Below are 9,398 nucleotides of genomic sequence, written 5' to 3'. Positions count from 1 at the left end.
TAGACCCTCCCCCATCCCCCAAATCCCTTCCAACCCCCCCCAACCCCATCCAACCTCAATGACCCTACACTTCAATCTTTCCCTCTCTTCAACATCCTTACAACAATATAACAACACATGTTCCACCGTTTCATTGACAATACCCTCCAGACACAAACCATTCACATGCTGCCAACCAGATGTAAGGACCAGGTCAATGTACAATGTCCTAAACACAATCGAGTAAACACCACTTCTTCCTTCCTAATCTGACCTTTGAACCTTGGTCCACCGACCTTTAGAGGACATATAAATGCCGTCCCTTGTGCTCAGAGTCCCATCTCTTCTGCCACACATCTATCAAAATGTCTCTGATTTTACATTTGTCCTCACCTCTACCCAGTGGAACATGAATATATATTATATCTGGTTTTAAAGCTCTTTTAGATAACTGGTCTACAATTTCATTCCCTTCCACACCTGAATGTGCTGGGACCCAGCAGAATCTCACTACTACACCCATTCTCTCATTTCTCCATAATAACATTGATACCTACAACTGTCCAACCAAAACCACTGCCTTGTCTACTAGTATATTCCCAACAGTCATCTAGAACAGTAGCAGTGGGATGCTCAACCTCACAGCCTTGCAACCCAATAAGATAATGACAATTTATTACGCCGTATACCCAAAGGCATCTCACCTGCCTCCACTAGTAAGACACATACAGATGTTGATTTAAATGCACCAATACATATCCTTAAAGCTATATACTGGATTCTGTCCAGCTTAAGTCTTTGCTGCTGTTCCATAAACTATACACCTGTAATAAATTGTCGTATTGATCAGAGCTCTATAAATATCCATCAACGATTGTCTGTCAGCATCCCATTCACAGCCAGAGACCCACACAACCAACTACCACGAAAGTGATGGAATGAGAGAGAGACATTATTACAACACTGTACATAGACATAATATAACGTTTGTTCTTCTTTGGAGTTTAACGACGGTTGGCATCCAATATGTTGTATTACCACCCCCAACTGGACAATAATATAAATCTATTTTACTTTGTGATATAAATAATAAAACACCCTTCCAACTAATCCTATACTCATTAAAAACCCACTACCCCATTCCACTACTTTGACCCTATCTGCTCCTGCACCATGCCAACGACCTGGGAGGACGGGACACCACCACTCAACACACCCTGGAACTCTTCTGAAGTCAAATATCGTATGACCAAATACTTCTCTGCAGCTGCCACCACAACATCTATTGTCTTTGATTTACATTCCATTTCTGTGGTACAGTTGATAACCATTGCTTTGAACTCTAAGAAGCCAACCTTACTGAAGCATATTTCATTCGTTGGCCTATCCCTCTGTGCTGGCACAGATCTACTACTCACAGGGATCCTCTCAGGATCCCTCAGCCTTGACCCATCCTCCTCTACTTTCTTCACTGCCTCAGCATACGACACCTTCTGCACTACTCTGACTCTAGCCACCTTAACCTGCCTCTCTCTCACCAGACACCTCTTATCCCCAGCAACATGGACACCCCTACAGTTGACACAACTTTATCCACTGAAACTACATAATCCTCTATCCCATGACCTCCTGCACACTTCCCACATCTTGTAATATCCCTCCTCCAAACTGCTGCAACATGACCATAAACGTTGCACCTGAAACAGCTCAGTGGATTCAACACAAAGACTCTAACAGGATAACTGATATATCCCAACATGACTTTGTTGGGTAAAGACTCAAACGCTGACAGTGACTCCTCTGTTTCACCACGCTCACCACCTGGTCTGCTTCACACCAAACGGCGGGCATCACAAACACCAAGAGCCTTCAACTTCAATTGCTCCACCTCCACACTAACGCTACCCCAGAAATCACTCCTTTCAATGGTGCCCTGTTCCTAAGAGCAAAACAAGAATCAGATCTTGACCCAAGTTGCGTGACACGGAGCGCCCACTCTCTCTGGTCAGAAGAACCACAAACAAATATCACAAGTCCACTACAGGTTACCTTCACTGATTCAACTGCACCCAACTCCTTTCCCACCCACCCTGAAACCACAAATAATCTCTGTTTTCCAATTGAATTATAACATTTGAAATGTCTATTCCTTTGAAACTTTTGTGAGTGTAATGTTTACTGTTAATTTCTGATTGTTTAATTCACTTTTGTTTATTATCTATTTCACTTTCTTTGGCAATGTAAACATATGTTTCCCATGCCAATAAAGCCCTTTGAATTGAATTGAATTGAGAGAGAGAGCTCCATGTTAATGTATAGGGGACATGAGTCAGTCATGGTTACTCATGGTTATGTGATGAGGTATCCCCGCCTGCGACTTCTAAATCAGCATCGGCCCAATAGGGAATGTTCTCTTGATGTAGTGGTCAAGATGTTGGTTTATCCCACGGTAGACCTGGGTTCATATCCCGTTGGTTACATTAAGCAGTCAATTCTCTGAAAGGGGTCCAGACAGCCTGTTCTCAACAGTGGGGTCAGTGGGATTGGAGAGGAGCCTGTCTCTCCCTCTCTCTGACTGGAGGACAGAAGTGAAATGATGTGTCTCCTCTGGTCAACAATACTCACCTTGAGAGACTCCACAGCCTGTTGGAGCTTCTTCAGCTCCTTCTCTCTCTCCTGGAATCTCTGCTGGACCTTCTGCTGACTCATCCCCAGCTGCCTCTGTGGAGAATCACTCTTCAATGAGCTATCAAGCTTTATTAGTCCAGTAGATCAATAGTATAGTAATGTGACATAGGACCCATAGAATATAAGGATACAAATATTGAGGAAGTGTCTGTGTGAAAATATATTATTATGTTGTCATGTGAATGATTATAGTTTTAACAGAACACAAATCAGGGCGCTGATTGGGTGTTTGATAACAAATGATAATGGTGTTTAAAAATGAATTATAATGAAGTTTGATAACAAATGATAATGAAGCTTGATAACAAATGATAAGCGTGTTTGACTTGTTGGATTCCAGCTAGAAATATACTTATTCATGTTACCGTACTATAACGTATTGATGACTTTACATGTATAAGGAATGTATATGTTGGGGTCAATGAACGGTGGATAGGAACTTGGTGTATGGAAAGTTACTGAGAGATACAAGGGGAAGTGCTGAAATATTCTGTTCAAACATGTTATTGTTGAATATAAATGTTCCTAAAGAGGGAGACAAAGGGCAACTAGTTTCAGTTTCTGATAAGGCAGGCCAGCTGCAGAACTAGAGAGGAGCCAGGAATTCAACAGTCTAGTTAGTCTCTGATAAGGCAGGCCAGCTGCAGAACTAGAGAGGAGCCAAGAATTCAACAGTCTAGTTAGTCTCTGATAAGGTAGGCCAGCTGCAGAACTAGGGAGGAGCCAGGAATTCAACAGTCTAGTTAGTCTCTGATAAGGCAGGCCAGCTGCAGAACTAGGGGAGGAGCCAGGAATTCAACAGTCTAGTTAGTCTCTGATAAGGCAGGCCAGCTGCAGAACTAGGGAGGAGCCAGGATATCAACAGTCTAGTTAGTCTCTGATAAGGCAGGCCAGCTGTAGAACTTGGGAGGAGACAGGAATTCGTCTCAAGTTCAAGTCAATAGATGAAGTGAGAAGAAACCTCTGGGAGGGGGGCCAGAGAGGCCCACCCCAACGACCCTCCTACTACAGTCTTATCTCACACACACTTCCACACCCACCAAGGTTTTAGCATCAGGCAGGGCCATGACTACACCAGTGAGTGGAACCAGTTCAGTTCCTGTCTAGCAACACAGATGTATTGGCCGTCTAGATGTGTAAGGAGTTGATCTCGTCTTGTATGAGGTTATAAATATATGTTTTTGTCTTTGCAGCTGTATGACCCAGTGGGTGAATAAACTTGGTTTGTGTAACGGTTGTCGTCGGGAATAGAGGACCAAAACGCAGCAGGAATGTGGATGCTCATCTTGTTATTTATTTTAACTAAAGCGAACACCAAAATAACAAAAACGAAGAACTCACGAACAACAAAACAGTCTTGTCAGGATCACACACGCAAAACAAGAAACAATCTCCCACAAACACTACACCAAACAATTACCCATATATAGGACTCTCAATGAGAGGCAACGAGAAACACCTGCCTCCAATTGAGAGTCCAGCACCCAAACCTAAACATAGAAAACCTAAACTAGACAGAATGCAGAAATACAACCTAGAACATACTAACCTAGAACATACACCCAAAACCCAGGAACACATAAATCAAACACCCCTCTACAACACACACAAAACCCCCACCATACAAAACAAACATCCCTCTGCCACGTCCTGACCAAAATACTAAACAACTACTCCCTCTGCTGGTCAGGACGTGACAGTTTGAGTCTTTAAAAAAATGGTGATAAATATATTTTTTTGATATTTAACTAGGCAAGTCAGTTAAGAACAAATTCTTATTTTATTTTTTACCCCCTTTTTCTTCCCAATTTTATAGTATCCAATTAGTAGTAGTTACAGTCTTGTCGCTGCAACTCCCGTACGGACTCAGGAGAGGCGAAGGTCAAGAGCCATGCGTCCTCTGAAACACAACCAAGTCACACTGCTTCTTGACACAACGCACATCCAACCCGGAAGCCAGCTTCACCAATGTGGAAGCCAGGAATCACCGTGCAACATGGTCAGCATGTACTGCACCCAGCGCGCCACAGGAGTAGCTAGTGCACAGTGAGACAAGGATATCCCTGCCGGCCAAACTTTCCCTAACCCGAACGACGCTTGGGCAAATTGTGGGATTAGCTAATTTAGCCAGCTAAACTAAAGACCCTCAAGCCAACAACAGGTGCCTTTGTTCATGTCACGGATCGTTGGAAAGCTCTCTATCAACCAAATATGTGGATAAACGTTGGTCATTTGATTCGATGTAATGTTTACATGGGTAACGTTATATAGTAGTCGTTGGCTGAATATCAACGACATTTAATTTCACCTGTAAGGTAAACTAACAGTCAACTAGGGGTCTGTTCCTCGAAAACATCACAGGAGTCGGAGGTTCACAACTTTTATGGGGGGGCGATGACATGGTTAACTTGGCTATCTGAAGAAAAAAAAACATTATGGCGATGAACTAGCTTCACAGATGCAACAGAGCCTGGGTTCAAACCCAGAGTCTCTGGTGGCACAGCTAGCACTGCATTAGACCCCCTGTGCCACCAGGGAAGCAAGTCAGTTAAGAACAAATTCTTATTTTCAATGAAAGTCTTGGTCAGGGGCAGAACGACAGATTTGTACCTTGTCAGATCTTGCAACCTTTCGGTTACTAGTCCAACGCTGCCGCCCTGGAGTTTGTGATCATATTTGTTCTGCCCTGGATCGATTTCACTTGAATGATCTCATATTCAAACAGCCTTAGTTCCTACTGCTTCTTTAATTCTTTGTTTATCAGACAGTCACCAACACGTTGTTCTGGTCTTACCTGTTTATCATTCCTCTCTGCTGCAGCTGACACTGTATCATGGCCTTTATGTTCATCCATCACACACAGCAGACAGATACACTGCTGATCGGTACGACAGTAAACATCCAGCAGTTTGTCATGATGAGAGCAGATCTTCTCTTGTAGTTGTGCGGTGGCTTTGACCAGCTTGTGCTTCTTCAATGCAGGAAATTCATAGTGAGGTTGGAGGTGAGTCTCACAGTAAGAGGCCAGACACACCAAACAGGACATGAGGGCTTTCTGCTTTCTGGTCCCAGTGCAGAAATCACACACCACATCTCCAGGTCCAGCATAGCACAGAGCAGGAGGGGGAGCAGCCTGGAGTCTTGTCTTCTTCAGGTCCTCCACCATATCAGCCAACATGTTATTTTTCCTCAGATTAGGCCTTGGAATGAAGGTCTCTCTGCACTGAGGACAGCTATAGACCCCTTTCAGAACATCCTGATCCCAGCAGCGCTCAATACAGATTCTACAGTAATTGTGTCCACAGGCAGTAGTGACTGGCTCTTTCAGTAGATCCAGACAGACAGAACAACAGAACAAGCCCTGGTCCAGCAGAACTCCCTTCTGAGCCATTTTGATGGTTGTTCACTCTCACAAAGACAGACGACACAGAGACTCAGATACGTTTTGTTTCCACAGAAGGTATTTTTTGGGAGGTATGGACTTTCTGGTTCTGCCAGATAGGTGAGTTTAGAGGGAGGGAAGGAGGGAGGGGTTAGAGGAAGAGAGAGAGAGAACTGCATGCAACGTCGAGAAGGAGACAAATATTTTAGTTCCTAGGTTAGGACCCTTAATATTAAATAGAGTGGTTAGAATATATAAAGGGTAACAGTTTCTATGAAGTACATATTCTAACTATTTTAATGACCTTTAAAATGCCTTATAATACACTTATGTGTTATAACACTGATTTTAAGTGTCTATAATAATTCTTAAGTGGTTGTAATGAGGAGGGGACTTGATATTGATCCAATGTTCTGTAGTTGAAATTAATACTGTATGTATTGACTGATCATTGAGAATGGGGTAATACTTTACATTACAGTGTGTTTAGGGTTAGAGGTACTACATTCAGCAGTAACCCTAACCCTAGACATATCTAAGACTAAAAAGAGAAGACGTTTTCCAATCAGAGTTCTTTGTATCTCTTCTTAGTCATACAGATCCCCCCCACATCTTATAGGTGGACGGGGTTATGAACATATCCAATACATTATTTCTGAAACCAGATGAAATGAAACTGTCTTTCAGCAGGAAAAGCTTCTCTAATAATCCTAACCATGGCTGGGTGTCTTCAGATGCTGAGAGGTATAGAGACACACTGTCAAGGTGGCAGGTAGCCTTGTGGTTTAGAGACTGAGAAGTGTAGAGACACACTGTCAAGGTGACAACTATCCTAGTGGTTTAGAGACTGAGAGGTATAGAGACACACTGTCAAGGTGGCAGGTAGCCAAGTGGTTTATAGCGTAGGGACAGTAACTGAAAGGTCGCTGGTTTGAATCTCTGAGCTGTCTATGTACCCTTGAGCAAGGCACTTAACCATAATGCTCCTCTAAGTTGCTCTGGATAAGAGCTTCTGCTAAAGGACTAAAACATCTGGCTGGGCTTTCATGTCAAAACTGTTATTCTATTCTAGTCATTATATTGTATTATATGATAATATTATCAGGTATGAAGGTAAGACCCAGATGCAGACAACGTCGAATTAACAATGTTTTAACCTGTTATGGCTAGGTGGCAGTATTTTCACGGCCGGATAAAAACGCATCCGATTTAATCTGGTTATTACTCCTGAGCCTATGGGAGCATCAGAAAGTGTCACGTTACCGAAGAGATCCTTTGTTGTGGAAAGAGATGGCAAAGAAGGCCAAGAAATGGTCAGACAGGGCACTTCCTGTATGGAATCTTCTCAGGTTTTGGCCTGCCATATGAGTTCTGTTATACTCACAGACACCATTCAAAAAGTTTTAGAAACTTTTGAGTGTTTTCTATCCAAATCTACTAATTATATGCATATTCTTGTTTCTGGGCAGGAGTAGTAACCAGATTAAATCGGGCACGTTTTTATCCGGTCGTGAAAATACTGCCCCTATACCACAACAGGTTAAGTTATTACATTATAATGAGTTATTACACTAATTTTGTTTATTACATTATAATTTGCAGTATGCCTGTCGGGCCCCTTCACTCCAGCTGCCACTGACAAGGGGCCAATGTGTCACCAGAGGAAGGACTGATAAAAAACGAATGACTGTTTCATGTTGAAAGTCCAAGTCAGCATCATGCATTTGCTGCTCAAGTTATTCCATATACTTTGACTAGTCTAGTCATTCCATAAATGTTTTTGTTTATTGTACCTTGACTAATCAAATTCTTCCATGTATTAAAACAACAGTTTGGTGTGTTATTAATTGATCAATCAAGTCATTCTGTACATTTCACCTTTTTTTATTTACAGTTTTAACCTGACATCATTCCATAAAAACGTTCTCTGTCAGATCCACCATCCCTTCTGTTTAGCCAGATAATACTTCCTGCTGACCAGCCAATCACATCAAAGTGCTGTTTGCTGCCTGGTGTGCTCTCTGGGGAGGCCATCCCTATGATCAAAAGACGTTGAAAATACATATATACAACAACAAAAATGTCAATTTTGCTCACTGGGATCCTTCCAAATCTCCTTTAGTTGATCTTGAGCGAAGCCTGGGCATCGAAGGATACCGCTGTGGAGCCCTGGTTGGTGGTGATCACGGGTCAATGCTGTTTCACATTGACGTTGCCACAGGATCCTGGATGGTAATTCCTGAATGAGAAGAATCAGAGGGGGTTGGTTAGGTTGGAAATGTCATTACATGTTATCAGCTGTAACATTGTCTCAACAGTGATGAATACCAAGTGCTGTACAGGACTTACAACACATTGAGACAGTACTGAAGCTTTGTGATGGGAAGATGTGGCTGTTACTGCAGTGGTGTGGAGGCTGCATTGTGGGGCCTGCTGGACTGACAGAGTTGGTGGGATGAGATGGGGGAGTCTGGAGGTCAAAACATGATGAACAAACAAAACAAGAAAACATCAGATAAACTGATTTAATACCAACTGTTAAAGTCTCAAATATATTTCAGGAAACTTTAGACACAGTTTGCAATGATAAAACAAAGATTTACAACAGGTAAAACTGGGATCAGCTGGATTAGACTGAATAAAAGTATGGTTGACACCAATGCAATTTGTTAAACAGTTGTATTCCTTGTTGGCAGTGGAAGCTGGAACACACATCACCCCAATCATAACACCTACAGAACATTCTTCTACTTGTAAATCAAGTTCCTCTAGATCTAGGATATGTGTTCAGTGTAGCAGAGGTAGTATCACATTGGCATTGGTGTCACTGGAGAAGAATCTGTACTTACCTGCTCTGTGGCCCCACCTGGTTCCTCCCAGAAGCGGAGGTGGAACAACGTGGGGGGATAATGGGAGAAGGGTGATACCAGCCGCTCAACAACAGCCCAACAGGCAGTTCTGGGAAACAGATGAACATTTCTGAGAAGTCACACCCTTAACTTGACATACTGTCTTTAATGATTGATTGGTTATGTACAAGCTATGCTATGCAGATGCAGCATTCAGTGGGCTGAATAAACTTGGTTTGAGCTTTTCTCTGCATCCGTTTGAGTTCATACTCTGTTCACAACCTAACACCTTGCTTCAATGTATTTACTCTAATGCCTAAATGTTCTTATTCATCTTCAGAATTAGAATTACATTAACCTTGTTTTCACATTAAACTAACATAAAGAAAAGGGTGGTGACATGTTCTAATCTTCCCATGCAGTCACATGATGACCAACACAAGCAGTATCTGTAACAGCACCGTTTCTAGACAGACAACAGAGGATGTTCATGATGTTTT

General features: G+C 42.4%; 1 pseudogene; it reads right to left on the bottom strand.

Annotated features, from left to right (window-relative positions):
- Nucleotides 1-2,498: 2,498 nt before the first annotated feature.
- LOC123732224 (E3 ubiquitin-protein ligase TRIM47-like) lies at nt 2,499-6,118 on the bottom strand (annotated as a pseudogene).
- Nucleotides 6,119-9,398: the final 3,280 nt, after the last annotated feature.

This window comes from Salmo salar, unplaced genomic scaffold (genome assembly GCF_905237065.1).
Source record: "Salmo salar unplaced genomic scaffold, Ssal_v3.1, whole genome shotgun sequence".
Taxonomy (NCBI): domain Eukaryota; kingdom Metazoa; phylum Chordata; class Actinopteri; order Salmoniformes; family Salmonidae; genus Salmo; species Salmo salar.
The sequence above is the reverse complement of the archived record's forward strand: the minus strand, read 5'-3'. Positions and strand labels throughout refer to the sequence as shown.